Genomic DNA, 19,108 nt, shown 5'->3' with positions numbered 1-19,108 from the left:
TAGCATCCTAAGCTATAAAGGGCAATTAATGAGCAAATACTATTTACACAACTGTATTTTATACTCTGGATGTAATGATAATATTTTATTTGTGTGCTTTGAGGTATAATTATATATTCATACCTATTAGGGACATCTAGTTTTATTTCCATGCTTAAGCACAGTGACCCAGTGATGGGAGGAGCTGACAGAGACAGGGAGAGTATCATATTAAAGGGGTATAGTGATAATCATTGATTCTTCTCTAGAAAAATTCCCAGAAAAATGACAGAACCAGGATAGTACAGTTTCTTTTTAAGGGAAAACTTCTTGACATAACTAACCCACGCGCTGACTTAAAAGGTTGCAAAATTTCAAAGTTTTAAGGGACTTTTGAGGTCATCTTTCATTCCCAGAATCCCAAGATTGGAAAACACCTAATAGTCCATCTAGTCCAATCCATACCTGAATGAGAATCTCCTAGCCTTTGTTGAAAGAATCCCCAGTGAAACTTGTGGAAAATGCCACTACCTTCAGAAGCTTTGGGATCACTTTAGTTGTGAAGAAATTTTTTTTCTTACATTAAACAAAAATGCCTCTTTGTAGTTTCCACCTCTTGATACTAGCCCTACCCCTGCCAGAAACATATATTAAGACGAGGTAAGTAATACACTACCCTACCCACTTCTACCACTCCCCTAAAATACCACTACCACCAATCCCAGTATTTTCCTGGGAATTTCTATCCACATGCTGAACTCACCTCACAGGATTCTGAAATAATTACCAAAAAAAGCCAATTTGATTTTAAATTTAATTGTCCATTCAAGAGGAATAGATTAAAGAACTCAACCAAGATTACATAGGTCATAAGTGACAAAGTAGATATAAAGCTGCCATGACTCCCATCACTAATATGTAAAGCAAGGATTAACAGTTTTTGGATGAACCAGGTACCAGCTGACTAAGTGATTCATTGTACTCTCAATTTCTTCTCTTCTTGGGATTTTTGCAGCACTTTCACTGTAAGTAAGCAGAGTAAGTAAAAACACATAAAACTTGAGTCCTGCTAGGAGAGCAGAGAATAAGCATTGATCTAGCACCTACTGTGCGTGTAAGTGCTTTTTACAAATATCTCATTTGATCCTGGTGAAGTAGGTGCCATTATTATCCCCATTTTGTAACTAGGGTAACTGAGGCAAATGGAGGTTAAGTGACTTGCCCAGAGTCACACAGCTATTATTTGAGGTTGGATTTAATCTCAGACCTCCCTGACTCCAGGCTCAGCTCTCTAACCACTCTACCACCAGCTTAATAATATCATAGAGAAAGAGGAGGGAGAGGGAGTGATCAAGATTCATTTGATCTCAAAGATCTCCCCCAGAGAGTTTAAGTAATCTGCTCAGGATTACATAGGTAATAAATAGCAGGAGGATCTGATCCAGGTCCTCTGACACCAAATCTAGCATTAGATTAATGAATCATAAACATTTTTTTAAAGAACCAACCATGGGCCAGACACTGTGCTAAGCACTGAGGGTATGAAGAAAGGTAAAAGACAATCAATACTCTGAAGTAAGAAGACAGAAAAGGAGCAGGGAATACTGAGGACATTGCTTTGTTTGTAGTGGAAGGAATGGCAGTAATGGGGAAGAAAAGAAGATGAAGTTGGAAATCTTGAAGCAGGAACTGCTAATTAATAGAGTAAGTGGATGTAGGACCTTGAATTATGTAGATGTAGGACTAAAGAATTTCTATTTTACCCAATAGACCACAGAAGTCTTTATCCTGAGCAGGACCATCATACATCTTTAAAAAAATAATAAGGGATGCTATCTGGCTGCTTTGTTATTTTCTGGCCTGAAACAGGGAGAGCCTGTTGGAAGCCAGGAAACCATCCAGGAGGTTATTGTGGTAATAGAGTAGAGAAGTGGGATGAGGTCTTGCACTAGGAAACAGAAAGGAAGAGACCAGTTCAAGAGACATTGCAGAGGAATTATCATCACTCCATGATGAATTGGATATGGAAAGCACAAGAGGGAAAGGAGTTTAAAAAAAAAACAACTTCTGATTTATGAGTTTGGGGAATAGGGAATTGGTTCCTGTCATTGACAAGATGGAAAAAATGTCTTAGAAATCCCAATAAAGACTTAAAAGGTAGAGACTAAAAATTATGCCTTATTCATTTAAAATAATTCATGTAAATAATTACTAAAAGAGTTTTTAGTTGCTTGTATTTATGTTAAATATTAAATTTTTAATAAAATATTCAAATTTTAGAAGGAAAAGTAGTGTTAAAAATTGTCCGAGATGTTAAGTGGCCTACCTAGGGTCAAACAGCTAATAAATGTCAAAGCAGAATTAGAATCCCGATTTTCATAATTCTAGGTCTAGCATGTTATTCACTATGCAAAAAATTTTCAAACTTTTTTGTCTTAGGACCCCTTTACACTCTTAAAAATTATTGAAGCCTCTCCACACTCCCCAAGCTTTTGTTTACATAGGTTATATTTATCAATATTTACCATATTAAAAATTAAAACATTTTAGTATTATAATGAAACTAATTTTGACCTCATGGATCCCTTGAGTCTCAGGGACCCGTTTTCCTGGACCGAATTTTGAAAACCACTGTATTGCATTATACTGCTTATCCATTTTTAAAATATTAAGAGAAATTACAGATAAATATATCCAGTATGCAAATGGACAGTTAGAAGTTAGGCTTAGCTGTATCTTTATTTTTATTTTTACATTACAGTCATTTTCTTTTTTTTTTTTCCTTTTGCAAGGGGGGAAGGCAGGGAAATTGGGGTTAAGTGACTTGCCCAAGGTCACATGGCTAGTAACTGTTAAGTGTCTGAGGCTGGATTTGAACTTAGGTCTTCCTGACTCCAGGACCAGTGTTCTATTCACTGTGCTACCTAGCCACCCCCCACTTATTACTGTTTTCTACCACCAAGCATTGAGCATTCTTTTAAGTTTAAGAAACACAAGTTAGCAAAACCATTTGATACAGTGACAACTTCTGATAATGTCTAAAATATTCTGTTCTAGTAGTCTTCTCTTCCATGAGGGAGGATACTTGTTTCATTATCCAATTCCCGAGTCCTTCATTGGTTTTTCAGTTACTCAGCACTGACTTACTTTTAGTGATCACTACATTCATTATTGTTTTCATTGTGTATATTCTTCTCTCAGTTCTTCTTATTTCAGTCTGTATGTTTATATAAATCTCTGCATATTTTCTGAAAATCTCTATCATTATTTTTCATATTATATTCCATTATATTCATATGACAGATTTTTTTTAAAGCCATACCTTACTTGATGAGAAGCCAGGTATTTTTTTTTCTAGTTCTTTACTATGATATAAAGTGCTACTATGAATATTTTAGTGTATATCATATCATTGTCTCCGTCTTTGGCTTCCCTGGGGTGTATACCCAGTGGGATCGGTAGGCCAAAAGTATATAGACAATTTAGACATTTTTCTGGTGCAATTACAAGGGGGATGGGGCAATTGGAACACTTCACAACTCTATCAGCAGTTCATCATTGTGCCAATTTCCCATAGCCCCTGTGGGGCTTCACATCTCTTGTCTTCTGTGCCAATTGGACAATGTATATTCAGCTTAGAAAAAGTAATTGAAACTTTAAAGATAATCTAGTCCAACCACTTCATTTTACAGAAAAGGAAACTGAAGCCCAAAGAAGTTAAATGTCACAGAGGGGGTTAGTAGCAGAGCTGGGCTTAGAACTCAGGTCTGTTCCCTCTCAGCCAAATGTTCTTTTCACTGCAATAAAACACCTTTTTCTTTTTGTCACTCGTCTGTTTTTCCCTCTTTATCTCAGTGTTTCTTCCCATTTCTTATCTCTATATTTTCTTTTGCTTTCCTCTTTGTCTCCCCCTTGTCCCCTTTTTTGTATTCCCTCTTTTCTCTCTTTAACTCTATCTCTCCTCTCTTTCCCTTGGCCTATCTTTCCTCCAGTGTTCTTCTAATGTGACTTCAATCTATCTATTCCTTTTCCTCCCCTGTGTCTCTTTCCTCTCTTTTCTTCTTCCCCTCCATTAATTGATCATAATTTGGAACCCAAATATATTCTTCAGCACTTATTTTAGTTTTTAAAAGTTTCATATTAATTTTTAAAATTTTAAAAGTGGGAGACTTGAATGTTCCTATTGCAGTAAAGGGGAAAACAACTAGATTAAGTTGATTTTTTACTTGTTTGAAACCCTTATTTTTCCTTCTGAGTCAGTGATCTTTAATAGGAAAAAAATGTACTTATCACCACATTATTTTTGCATATTCAAAGTTCTTCTTCCCTTAGAATCCTTTACCTCTTTTATTCCATTCCTTCATATTCAGAAATAAAGCTAAACAGTACTGAAACAGAAAAGATGCCTCATTAGTGGACCTTTGTGGCCTAGTTAGAAATCTTTGAATTTGAAATAATTTGAAGTAATCAAACCTAAAAAACAGTTGGAACGCTCCTATAGAAGAAAACAAAAAAGTTTTCATTTTTTAAATTTTCATTTATTTTAATTTAATTTTAATTTTAAATTTAGTGAACAAAAAGGGTGGTGATTCACTTGAATAGGTAATGAATATTCAATTATATTCCTGACCCTACCTACCACTGGCTTCCTGTATGGATCTTGAAGCCTTATTTGGTTCACTTGAAAAATGGGAACTGATTTGTGAGTGATGTTTTGACAAACAACTCCTTTAATGAAAGTGATGGTAGGGTACCTGGCAGTGATAATTGGTCATATAAATGTTCCTCATAATTATATAGTGGTTTGAGAGGAAGTAACTAAGTATTCTGGGAAAAACAAATGTTCATCTAAATAAATATTCATCTAAGTCACTTCCAAAAGTGACCCAGAATTCACACTTGGAAAAGATCCCTAGGGAATTATTCAATGTCTATTGAGTGATGGCTAAATAAAGATTATTGTGAAATGAATCTTTCAAAGATATCCTCATTTTTCAACCCAGTAATCATTCCTGCCAACCCCAAAAAGGAGGGGAGGGGGGAGAAGAGAGGCTAGAGATATTGTATTGAAAGAATAACACCTTAGGTTGGTGTTTCAAATTTGAATGCCCATCCAGTGGTCTTCAGAATCAGCCATTTAACCTGGTCCTATTATTTTTTGTTTCATTTGGGGGGGGGGGCTTTTTTGTTTTTCAATTTTATTTTTTAAAATCCAAAACTTAATAAACACCAAATAAAAGAAGCCTTTCCATATACAAAATAGACAGGGAAAAAGGATTGTATATGAAACTACAAATCTCTATCATATGTAGCTTGCTTTTCCTTACAAGTAGATAATAATTTGAACAAGTAACTATTCTTTGTCAGTATTTCTGACTTTCCTTCTGTTCTCCTCTGTCCATTAAAAAAATGCTTCAATAACATTCTTTTCTTTCTGTTTTTTTGGCAATCCTATACTGTCTCTCCCCCTACCCAAATTCAAAACAAAACTAAAAAATAGACAGGAAATAGATAGCATTTGTGTGTCATTTGAAGTGGAAAGGTAAAGGATTACTCCTTTGTTAGAAACTTCTGGAAGCAGGCTCACCAAGTCTACATGAGGTTATATCAAGCAGAGTATTTTTAAAGAACTGGACACTTATTGGCCAGTCCTCCATTACATTAGGTACTTGATAAGTGTTCCTAGATTTATTTAAATCCATGAGAACATAATTCTAATGTATTGTGTTAGGTCACATGATATTCAGGTTCATTAGATTTAGATGTTGTCTACACTAGTAGTAGGTAATATGGTCTACTCACAGATACTTTATTGGTAGCAGTAATAACTCCTATTAACAATGGTGCTTATTTTCTAAGAGCCACTTATGGCCTTTAAAGCATTAATTAATCTCAACAACATGAAAGAGTAAATGTTATTTTTGCTTTAAGGATTGGATATTTAGGCCACAAAGAGATTAAATCATTTATCTAAGGTCAAAAGGTGAGTCAATAGAAGAGTTATGCTGTGTTGGGCTTTGTTTCTTGTTCTAGTCAGAAAACAATAGTCCAAGCACTCCTTTAGATTTTTTTCTATAGTAATATTTCCTGATCACCATACTTGTTGAGTACATTCAACTTGGCATAGTGACTAGCATGCTGACATTGGTGTAAATTTCAAATCCAGCCTCTGACTCTTCTTTGATACATGACCCTGGGGTTGCCATTTCATGCCAGTTCCTAAAGTTGATGAAATCATGGATCATTGATATATTTATTTATTTTTTTTGGCCACAAATCTCCTGTGTTGCCTTTACTTCAAAGATTAAGCTTAGCATCTTTGTATCTCTTCTTGAGAGACTATTTTGCTTTAAATTCCTATGGCTTCTTGGTTGAATTAACTGGAATAAGTATGACACTGGAGTCCTTGCTGCTTTCATTCTTAATAAAAGGGTTAGAGGGGTGGCCAGGTGGCTCAGCCAGTAAGAGCACCAGCTCCAGTGTCAGGATGACCTGGGGATCAAATCCGGGCTCAGATACTTAGCACCACACCCAGAAATAACTGGCCGTGTAACCTTGAGCAAGTTACTTAACCCCATTGCTTAAAAAAAATAAATGAGTAAAAGGGTTAGACAATGCAGGGAATTTGTTTTGTTGGACTATACATACTTGTTCCAACTTGCATAGTTTAGCAAAATAAATTCTCACATTAAGAATGACAGCAACCAAGAGTTTACATATATAAAATGTTGGTTAATTGATCTTAATGAGAGATCAATTGGTCAATTGATTGCATCAGAGGTGTCAAACATTCATTGTAGCCCACAACTCTCAAGAATCAGATTATTATTTGGGAATAACTAGGAAATACTTTTTAAAAAGTAAACAAAAATTCAATACAACTTATATAACGTTAATATGTGGTTTTCTAAGTCAATATTCTGTCTAAAAGAATCCTCATTTGAGGTTTGGGGGCCCCTGTTTCTTTCTGAGTTTGAACCAATAGGTTACATGATATTGGAAAGATGTTAACTGGTTGAATGATATTGTAGGGAATACAATAGTTCATGAGCTATAGTACCACATAAACGACACCCCAAACCCTCAGGGATACCCCTTGAGAACTCTGAGGAGAGAAGATGGCAGAGTAGAAACAGGGCCACAGGAGCCATAGGTCTTAGCCCCAGGGCAGGCCTGACCAGCCACTGGCTGGAGGGACTTCAGATCACCAGCAGCTGTGGCAGTTTCCAGAATTATCAACCTGCAGATGCTAAGGACAAAGTGGGAGGTCAGTGCAGTGTGGACTTTGGGATCCAGTTGTTGGGAGTGAGGTCGGCTATATATGTCAATATAGGAGGGTATATGGGTGTATGAATACATATGTGAATGTGTGTATATATGTGTACAGGTATACATAGATAGAGGGCACAGGACCAGTTTAATGGGAAGGGATGATACTTAAAAGGTGAAATTAAGAGGTAAGAGAGGACTATAATGAGAGGAGATGGGGAGAGACAGAATGGGGTAAACTATCTCATATAGAAGAGGTAAGGGAAAATGGTTACAATGGAGGGGAAAAACAGGAAGTCAAAAGGGAATGGGTCAATCTTATTCTTATTGAATTTGGCTTAGGGAGGGAATGACATACACACTAAATACGGTATCTCACCCTACAGGAGAGTAGGGGGGAAGGGAATGAGGGGGGGATGATGGGAGGGCAGGCTGGGGCAGACGGAAGTTGGAAGCACCCACTTTTGAAAAGGGACTGGATCAAAGTAGAGAATAGAACAAGTGGGAGGTGAGATAGGAGAGAGGGAAATAGTCAGTCTTTTACAATATATCTACTATGGAAATGTTTTGTATAGCAACACATATACAACCTATATTGAATTGTTTATCTTCCCAGTAAGGGTGGGTGACAAGGGAGGAAGGGAATGAATCTGGAATTCAAAGTTTTAAAATCAAATTTTTAATATATGTGTGTGTGTGTGTACACATAAAAAAAAGAACTCTGAGGAGAATAGTAGTCTTGTTCTGGGGACTAGACCTGATACTAAAAATGTGGGTTAGGAAAGTAAATCCAGAGTCTATTATAACACATTATATTACTATACTCTAGGCAGTCACTGTTCTAGGTGCTGGAGATAGAAAGACAAAAAAAATAAAACAAAGATCTTATATTTCTATAGGCACAGACATCACATGTCTACCTGCAATGGTAAACATAATGATGAACAAAGGGCTACCCAAAGATGTCAAATGTCAAGAGTTTTCTAGAAGGTCAGAGACAGGCCCAAGGGTTACCATTCCCACATGAGATATAAATGCAAAATGTGTCACCTTAGAGGCTATTTGGAACATACTCTATGGGATCGTAGATCTAGGGATGGAGAGGGCCTTGGAGAAAATATAGCCCAACTGCCTCAGTTTTACTGACAAGGAACCTATTTCTAGTCATTGTATTTAAAAAAGAAAGCCGTTAAACTTAAGAATATAAAAAATGGAGGGCGGCTCTGTGGCTCAGTGAGTAAAGTGCTTGCCCGGGAGTCAGGAGGACCTGAGTTCGGTTTTGGCCTCAGACTCTTAACACCCACACACAAAAAAAAAATAGCCGTGTAACCTTGGGCAAGTTACTTAACCCCAACTGCCCTCCAAAAAGGCAAAAAAAAAAAAAGAATATAAAAAATTCAACATTGTCAAATTGCTTTGGAAGAACAACTGATCTTGATTTCATGGATAGATATTTACTAGCTTAATTATAAACAAAAACCTTTGTATAATTGGCTGAAAAGACTGAAAAATTAGTATTGTGATTTTTTTAAAATTAAGCACAGCAAACAATTCACTTCCATTTTGATCTGGTTCTTTCTGAGGTTCCATTTTCAGCTGTGAAGTCATTAAAGCCAAACATCAAAATATATTGAACTTAGAATAAAACCATTGAAATGTTAAACAAAATGTTAAACAAAAATTACCCAAAATAATGAAGCACATTCATTCATGTTGTTCTCACTAAAAATGAAAACAAAAACTGAATTATAATATTTATACCATAAAGTAAATTTTAAGTATTTATAAAATACCATGTGTTTCATCTTAAATTTATCCTTTGAATTTCTTTTCATGTATGACTTAATAAGGTACATATCTTAGAACAGTAGCACATGCTATAAATAAGTAAATCTACATGTATTGGGGGTGTGTGCTCCAATATTTTTTAAACAAAAGGAATTAATGATAAAAATTTCAAGGTTAGTAAAATTCCTTAATTTTTAAGGGTTTTTGTCCATGCATTCATCAGTAAGTCTAGTTGCTTATGTGTAATATGTTTATATCTAGCTTTTGGGAAAGGAATCCATTCTAAGAAGCCTGCATCAAGCACTTAATAAATGTTTGTTGAATTTAATTAACTTTTCATCACTTGAATTGAATAATTTCTATAATCTATATCAGCCCTGAAAGATAAACAGTCTCATTTTATAGATGAGAAAACCTAGAGAAAGAGAAATAAAGTGATTTAGTCAAAGACATTCATTGACAAAACTAAGATTTTGAGCTCTTGAGCACAAAGGGCTTTGGAAAAGACTTCAAAAATATGAAACAGTTTTGAAACTTATTAATACTGAAAAGATGAACCTTCAACAAATGTCATCCTATCTGTCTTCTTTCCCAATCCTGTGAAATCTTTATCAGAATAATCTACATGCACACTAAGGGCATCCTTAATAAAGAGAATATCAGAGAACAGGCAATCTTCTGCAAACAATATTCTACAGTGGACCATATCTTTATCTTCATCAAAATTGGCTAAAATATGTAGAAAATACAAGATATCACCATACTTACTGTTTATTGATTTTTTTTAAAGCATTTGAATTCAGTGGAACAACATACAACCTTGCTGACTCTCTTCCAGCAAAATGTGTGCTATGCATACATTAAACTTATTCAAGAATCCTTGAAAATTCCAACAACAGAGATAAACTTACTCATGTTCCCCTGATAATTAATATCAAAGAAGGCATGAAATAGGGAAATCTGATGGATTTGTGAAATTTCAGAGGAAGGATAATGGAAGGTGGTGATCAGTGGCACTTCATCAAATAGAGAAAAGCAGTGAAGGGCAAAACCACCGTGACACATTGAAAAGAGGTCACCCTGAAGGGGAGATGGGAGGCAGCTTGTGCCAGGCAAGTCAGACCACCACCACTGCCTTGACCACAATTTCCCCTTGGACCCTAATGTAGACAATCCAGGATTCTAAAGCCAAGAGCTTTGGGAATAGCAATATCTACCAAACCACAAGACTTGCCTCCAGCCCAGCCCCACAGTCATCATTGACGAGAGAAATCACTGGGAAGAAGGGGTCCACCTTCCACCAGCAAACAACTGCTGACCAACTATCACCAATAGACAGATGGGCACAGAGCCCTGGGAGTGGTAGCATTCCCCCTCATCCCAAAGACTGGTTTTGCTTCTAGCCCAGACCTCACAGACATCATTGTGGGAAGCAACTCCTATGGAGAGATAGCCTGACAATTGCTCCTGCAAGTGCTGTAGCCACATCCATTGATGACCCAGAAGAGAAGGTATTTGTCACCAGTCTTTGGCACTGTCAGATAGTTCAGTATCAGAAACTAAGAGAAATTTATCAGTGGAAATTACATTAAAGAAGAAGCATTGGGGCGGCTAGGTGGCTCAGCGAGTAAGAGCACCGGCTCCAGTGTTGGGACGACCTGGAGATCGAATCCCGGGCTCAGACACTCAGCACCACACCCAGAAATAACTGGCCGTGTAACCTTGAGCAAGTTACTTAACCCCGATTGCTTAAAAATAAAAAAAAAAGAAGAAGCATTACCATTTGCTTTGCCACTTCACCCAAGGACCACAGAACCATTCCATCTGACTTATAGTTGAAATCTTTCTTATATGGTGTTTCTCCAATTTGAATGGGAGTTCCTTGAGAACAGGGACTATCTTACTTTTATATTTGTATCCCCAGTGCAAGTAGGAATTTGCTTTAATAAATTATTTATTCATTTATTCATCTATATTTACCAAGGTTCTTTGCCACTCTCTTTGAGAGTGGCAAAGCAGAATCCAGAACAGAATCAGGGTAGAAGAGGAAGTCCCTAGAAATGGTTCCTCAGATGTTCCTTTCTATGGATGACATTTTGAGGGTTGCATCAAGGCTGGAAATATTCAGTCTCTTGGAAGACTTTCATAATTGATCAAAAGAATTTGACTTCACTGTCTATTAACTGGATGGAAAATGTCTATTATACAAATTATGACATTTAGTTTAATAGACAATCTGTAGAATTTCTCCACTAATATGTCTGAAGTAGAAAAAATGGTCAAGTTGGATGAAGAAGAGAAAAAAGGGAGGCATATTATTATTAGAATAAATATTTGATGTAATTAAATGGCATGAATATAGTTATAATATAAATATTATTATAAATAAATACCATCTAAAATAGTACAAGAAGTCAGAATGCCTGAATTTATAGTCCAGAATATTATAAAATGTTCAGGTAAAATAAAATAAAATGGCAAAATAACCTCAGATTGTTTGCCTCAGGTTGGCAAACAATCACAAGGAATAGAAGTGTCACAATGATAAAAAAAAAAATAGAGCATCTTTTAGCTGTATGGTTGAAGACTGCAATCAAAAACACATACCTCTAAGCATAGCAACCTTTCAGACAAAAACTTCAAGTTTATTTAAGACTTTAAAAAAAATTTATATTAATTTTTGCTTTTTGGAGGGGAGAAAGCAGGGCAATTGGGGTTAAGTGACTTGCCCAAGGTCACACAGCTAATAAGTGTTAACTGTCTGAGGCCAGATTTAAACTCAGGTCTTCCTGACTTCAGGGCTGGTGTTCTATTCACCATATCGCCTAACCGCCCTTATTTAAGACTTTTCAAGAAAATAGATACAAAGTAAATAGTGAAGAACTGCTGCAAGCATTGGGTTGATTGATCTTTAAAAATTGAGTTCAGTTGCATAATGTTAAAATTATTAGAAAGGCAACCAAGGTAGATGAGGATTCTGAAGCTAAATAAACTGATATTTTTAAGAAAATAATCAAAGAAGGTAGGTACACTAATCAATAAATTTCTAATATAGGTGAAATAGGTTTATTCTGGCAAAGGACATCTTCTACAACTTTTCTAGGAACATTTCTAGGACATTTCTAGGAAAGAAAAAGTTCAACTAGATTTAAAGTGTTCAAGGATTGCTGACACTTTTATTGGGAGGCAACTAGGTGGCACAGTGGATAGAGTTCTTGTCTTGGAATCAGGAAGACTCATCTTCCTGAGTTCAAATCTGGCCTCAGACACATTCACTGTGTGACCCTGGGCAAGTCACTTAACCCTGTTTGCCTCAGTTGCCTCATCTGTAAAATGACCTGGAGAAGGAAATGACCAACCACTCCAGTATCTTTGCCAAGAAAACCACAAATAGGGTTGGACACAAGTTGGACATGAATGAAATGACTGAACAACCATAACAATGCAGAAAGGGATTATAAATTAAAACCAAAGCTCACTTATCATTCTAAGAACCCTCATGGAGAAGTTACAGCCATCTATTTTTTCTATTACTTTGGAAGACAAATAAGAAAGTGTGGGTGACAGAAGCTGTTTTCAGAGACTGGTTTTCAAGTTATTTTAGACCGACTCTTGTATTTTGTTTCAAGGACAACAATGTCACATTTAAAGCATTGCTGGTTTTAGATAATGCCCCAGATCCTCCAACTATACTTGGTTCATTGAATGTGAGCGTGTAAACTCACCAAGACTTTGCTTCATATTTTACTAGGAAAAAATTGCCAAGATGCCTCTCTTCTCCCCTCTTCCACATCTCACATCACCCAGATGCCTTCAGCCACTGTCATCTCCTTTACCTCTTTCTCACATGAAGAAGTAAGTGGTTCTTCTCCTTGCCTTGCATGCAAAAATGGCTCCATTCATCTCATCTCCTGCAAGTTTACCCTTTTTATCATCCCCCACCTCTTACTTATCTTCTACTTTTCCCTGTCTACTGTTTCTCTATTGCCTACAAAGACTTTGCATACTGGGTATCCCATAAACATCTTAAACTTACCATGTCCAAAACTAGACTTATTTTCTTTCCCCCAGAAACCCTGAACTCTTCCAACCTTTCCTGCCACTGTATGTCATCATCCTTCTAGTCACTCAGACTTGCATTCTGGGTGTCATCCTTGATTCCTCACTCTCACTTCCCATAGCCAAACTGTTTCCTATTCCTATTGATTTTATCTTTGTAATAGCTCTTACATATGGCCCCTTCCCTCCTCTGACCCTGCCACCACCCTGGTGCAGGCCCCCATCACTTCATACCTGGACTGTTGCAAGAGTCTTCTACTTGGTTGTCCTACTGCAAATCTCTCTCCTCGCCGACCCATCCAGTCAGCTGTCAAATTAATCTTTCTAAAGTGTAGATCTGACCATGTCACAAGACCACCACCCTCATTTGACATACTCCAACTCCCTATCACCTCCAGGATCCTCTGATTGACATTCAAAGGTTTTTATAACCTGGTTTCCTCCTACTTTTCCAACCTTACACCTTACTCCCCTTCGTGCACGCTTTAGTCTAGTGACACCAGCCCCCTTTTCTGTTCCTCTAACAAGACACTCTATCTCCCAACTCCAGTCATTTTCTCTTGTTGTCCTGCGTGCATGGTAATGCTCTCCCTCCTGCCTCCCCTAAATTTTTTCAAGTTCCAGCTGAAGTCCCAGCTTCTGCAAGAAGCCTTTGCAGTCCTCCTTAATAAGTACATTCCCTCTGAGATTACCTCCAGTGTATCTTGTATATATCTTAATTGCATGTAGTTGTTTTCATATTTCCAACACATAACACAGTGCCTGTCACATAGTAGGTTGACTCACAATGCCTGGCACATAATAGACTTGATAAATATTTATTGACTGACAATTATATATTTTACATGTAATTGTAACTTTGAATAGTGCCAATTCAAATAATGTGACCACTTCATGGGATTTATTATTCTCACTAATCAGCACCTAGCTGCATATATTTTTAAATACTGTGATTATCTGAGTTTAGATTAAGCTAGATTGGAGATAAGGAAAGTAAATAATTATTTTAATGTGACTTATGATTTTTTTCTGGTGTATGGAACTTGCAGTGAAAAAACTCTTTTTATGGGGTGGCTAGGTGGTGCAGTGAATAGAGTACTGGCCTTGGAGTCAGGAGGACCTGAGTTCAAATCCGACATCAGACACTTAACACTTACTAGCTGTGTGACCTTGAGCAAGTCACTTAACCCCAATTGTCCTGCCTTCCCCTCTCCAAAAAACAAACCAAAAAAACCCCCTCTTTTTTACCAATATAGGTTAGCAACTACTCTGTACCTTATAGCTTTAGAGATTTGTTTTTGGTGCTGAGAGATTAAGCAACATAGTCACTGTCTCCCATAACCATTAAGTGTCAGAGTTAAGACCTAAACCCAGGTCTTCCCCACTTTAAAGCTGGCTCTTTAACTGCTGTGACTCTCAAAAGGAAATGATAGTAGTATAAAATAGCTAATAATTCTAAGGTCTTCAAGAGAATGCTGCATTTGGAATCAGAAGACTTGTATTCTAGACCTATGATTCCTCATTTTATATGTGAAGAAACTGAAGGTCAGAGAAATAAGATGATTTTGACCATAGTTGCATAGTAGTGCAAGTGGTAGAAATGATATTCAAACCAAAATTTTCTGGGTCCGGAACCAATGTTCCTTCAATCACACTGTACTGCCTTTCAGCTTGGGAACTGCTCGTCCAAAGTAAGGTATTCTTGTATGGCTAAGCTTTCAATGTCTAACACAATGCTTTGTGTAGAGATGCTCCAAAATCATTCTTCTGAAGCAAATCTGGCTATATCTCCCTCTCTGGGTTCTAGAGGGTTTGGGCTGTTTTTGTCTAACATCCCGGCAGGTTTCTCCCAGGCTTAACTGTCAATAATTAGCACCCCAGTTCCATTAATCAATTAACATCAATTTGCTTTTACAAAGGAATAAGTACTTTGAAGATCTAGTAGGAATAGAAGTACAGAAATTCTGCACCCCGCCCCAATATCTCGAGGCATATTCTGCCTTATACCACCTAAATCTCTAGGGAGAATGAGATCATACTTAACACAATTTCTATATAGCATTTCCCTCATCAAATTCACAGATACAGCATGGCTGATAGATGAATGAGGCTGCATTTCTGCTACTGCTGGACTTGACTTGCCAAGTCACTCAGGGATTTGCTCCTCACTGTCTGTCTTGTGGTAGACTCCAGCTCAAGACTTCTGGTGGCTCACTTTCCTGACAATTCAAAGCTCACCAGGTCATAACCATCTCCAATCTCCTTTACCTCAAAGCAGAAAAAAAAGAGATGTAAAAGAGACAGAAGCAACAGCAGGGCAATTCACTGTCAGCTTCATTCTATCTTCACGTAGGGAGGGACTGATGTTCCATACCTAGAGACCCCCCAGCAGCTCATCCTCCTTCTCTAATATCAGCCAATCTGGAAAAAGCTAGAATCAAGAGATTTCCCCTAGCTGGCTAGTGCCTCTTGAATGTAAACCTAATTTCAGCTCCATAATCAACATGCTTCTTTATACCAAGTGGTTAGAGGATCAGAGGTACATAACGTCTATGCATGATCCAAGGTGGGGATTATGGACATATTGAAAAGAACTAGATTCATTGGTCAGTCCCCTCCCCTTACATTTTTACCTAATAAGTGCTTAATGTTTATTACATTGAACTGGCCTGGTGAAGGACTCTCTTTTTTGTACTGAATATTGTGACTTCATTGATGGTATACAACATAAGATTCTATGCTTCTTCCTCCAGTACAGGACTACTTTAGGGCAAGGACTAGGAATGGGCATAGGATCATGGAAGTGGGTTCCCCAGTGATGAAACTCCTCTTCTGGCTTGGAATGAAGACCCATGGCTTTCCATTTTACTTCCTGGAGGCCATGTAGACCATGAGGTTTATTATGTAGTTGCTATAACCGTGCTTATTGTCATGCCAGGAAATAAGATTGACAAAATGGTCACTGAGGGCAATACCAGGACCAGCACCAAAGCTAGAAAAGTGGTTGTTGTTGTGGTTGTTAAAGTCATAGGATACAACCTGATCCTCTATGTAGCTCAGGATGCCCTTTGAGGATGCCTCTGGTGCTTGCTTTATCACTTTCTTGATATCATCATATGTGACAGGTTTCTCTAGGTAGCACAGGTCTATGACAGATACAATAGGAGTGGGAACACAGAAGATCATACCTAGGAGCTTCCCATTCAGCTTAGGTATCATCTTGTCTAAAGTCTTAGTAGAACTAGTGCAAGCAGCTTTGGGCAGTGGTCCATCCAGCAAGTCACAACTTGTCAGAGGGGCAATCTACCATCTGCTGGTATCAGTAATGGTATAGATTGTGGTCATGAATCCATAATGCCAAAGTTGTCATGAATGACATTGGCCAGGGGATCCAAGTAGTTGGTAGTACAGGAGTCATTACTGACAATCTTAAGGGTATTGTCAAATTTCTTTTAGTTTAGTCCCATCACAAACAGAAGGGCATCAGTAAAAGGGACAGAGAGAATGGCATACTTAGTTCTACTTTTCAAGTGAGCCCTGGCTTCTTTTGTTATCATTTAAAAAATGTTTTTATTCTGAAGTCATCTGTTTCTTATATCATAATAGGTATCCTTAGCATCCTTCCTCCTCCCTCTCCCAGACAGACATACCACATTAAAAAAATAGTATTTAGTTTTAACGTTCATTGTTTTAAAATATAGTTTCAAATTCTCTTCCTCCTTCAAGCCCGTCCCTAACCTACTGAGAAGGCAAGAAATATGATACCAATTATACACATGAAGTTATGCAAAACATATTTCCATTTTAGCTATGTTGCAAAAAGAAAGGAAGGAGATTGATTTGGGAAGAAGTCAAGATGGCGGAGTAGAAACACAACCTCCAAGCGGTTCTGGCTTCCACCTTCCCCAATCAATGTAAAAAGGGAACTCTGAACAAACTTTGGAGCTGCAGAACCCACAAAATGATACAGAGAAGCTAACCCCCCACTGGGGACAGCCCAGTAGGCGGGCAGCAAGCAGCCAGTGCAGCACAGTAGAGCCCAGGCCTGGGTGAGCTGGAGGTTTTAGCCCCAGGGTGGGCCTGACCAGCCATTGGCCAGAGGGACTCCAGATCAGCAGCAGCTGTGGCCCTTTCCAGAATTATCAACAAATACATGCAAAGGACAAAGTGAGAGGTCACTTCAGTCTGGACTTTGGGACCCAGTAAGTGGGAGTATGTGGCTTTTGCCCCCAGGGTGAGAAGCCTCTGAGACTCCTGGCGCAGCCAGTGCCACATGGCAGCTTCAGCTCCTGGCCTGTAGAGTGTAAGGGGACCAAGCCACCAGGCTGAGGGGTAATCGCTCTTGCTTTAACCTGGTTGGATCTGGATTGCGGTCTAGGGTGGAGGTCCTAGGGTGTGTGACCAGCTTGCCAGAGCGTGTGGAGGCTTCAGAGAGGGCACCCATCTAATACCTCCAGCAGCTGAGAAAACCCCAGTGTTTGGGACGAAAGCTCCCCTGTCTAGTGACACAGTCCTACTGTGGCAAAAAGCCCAGGGGTCAAGTGACTGAGGGGCGACATGACCTGGCAAAGTAAACAAAGCAGACAGAAGATTCCAACATTACACTCCTATTTTGGGGACAAAAAGGAGCAAAGCATGGAAGAGGGGGAAGACAGTGAAGTCAGAACTCCTGCACCAAAAGCTTCAAAGGAAAATACAAGCTGGTTACAGGCCATAGAGGACCTTAAGAAGCAGATAAGAGAAGTGGAAGAAAAATCAGGAAGAGATATGAGAATGATGCAAGAAAATTATGAAATGAGAGTCAACAGCCTGACTGAGGAAAATAATACCTTAAAAAACAGACTGACTCAAATGGCAAGGAGACTCAAAAAGGCAATGAGGAGAAAAATGCCTTAAAAAGCCGAATTTGCCAGATGGAAAAAGAATCTCAAAAGCTCACTGAGGAGACTCATTGCTTCAGAATTAGATTGGAGCAAATGGAAGCTAATGAATTTATGAGAAATCAAGATGCTGTTAAACAGATCCAAATAAATGAAAGAATAGAAGGCAATGTGAAATATCTCATGGGAAAAACCGCTGACCTGGAAAATAGATCCAGGAGAGATAATTTTAAAAATTATTGGACTACCTGAAAGCCATGATCAAAGTAAGAACCTAGAAATCATCCTCCAGGAAGTTCTCAAAGAAAACTGCCCTGATGTTTTAGAACCAGAGGGCAAAATAGAGGTTCAAAGAATCCACCGATCAATTACTGAAAAAAATCCCAAAAAGAAAACTTCTAGGAATATTATAGCCAGGTTCCAGAATTCCCAGATTAAGGAGAGGATATCACAAGCAGCCAGGAAGAAACAATTTGAATATTGTGGAAACACAATCAGGATAACCCAGAATCTGGCAACTTCTACACTGAGAGATTGAAGGGATTGGAATATGATATTCCAGAGGTCAAAGGAGCTGGGATTAAAACCAAGAATCACCTACCCAGCAAAACTATCATGTTTCAGGGGAAAATATGGTCATTCAGTGGAATAGAGGACTTTCAAGCATTCTTGCTGAAAAAACCAGAGTTGAATTGAAAATTTGACATTCAGATACAAGAAGCAAGAGAAGCATGAGAAGGTAAACAGGGAAAAGAAATCATAAGGAACTTATCAAAGTTGAACTATTAACATTCCTACATGGAAAAACAATAATTGTAACTTATGAAACTTTTCTCAGTAGTTGAAGGGAATAGAAATATATATATATATATATGTCTATATATGAGGGTATATGGGCATATGAATACATATGTGAATGTTTGTATATATGTTTACAGGTATACATAGATAGAGGGCACAGGACCAATTTAACAGGAAGGGATGATACTTAAAAGGTTAAATTAAAAGGTGAGAGAGGAATATAATGAGAGGAGATGGGGAGAGACAGAATGGGGTAAACTGTCTCATATAGAAGAGGCAAGGGAAAATGGTTACAATGGAGGGGAAGAATAGGAAGGCAAAAGGGAATGGGT

The 19,108-nt window shown here is 37.9% G+C and overlaps 1 pseudogene; it reads right to left on the bottom strand.

Annotated features, from left to right (window-relative positions):
• Positions 1-15,566: 15,566 nt before the first annotated feature.
• The window catches only part of LOC138169646 (glyceraldehyde-3-phosphate dehydrogenase-like), a 5,484-nt pseudogene continuing 1,942 nt past the window's right edge, over positions 15,567-19,108 (bottom strand).

This window comes from Petaurus breviceps, unplaced genomic scaffold (assembly GCF_028583685.1).
Source record: "Petaurus breviceps papuanus isolate PSGF00001 unplaced genomic scaffold, PetGlider_PUasm1.0 37, whole genome shotgun sequence".
In the NCBI taxonomy this organism is placed as follows: domain Eukaryota; kingdom Metazoa; phylum Chordata; class Mammalia; order Diprotodontia; family Petauridae; genus Petaurus; species Petaurus breviceps.
This window is presented reverse-complemented; position numbering and strand designations above follow the sequence as displayed.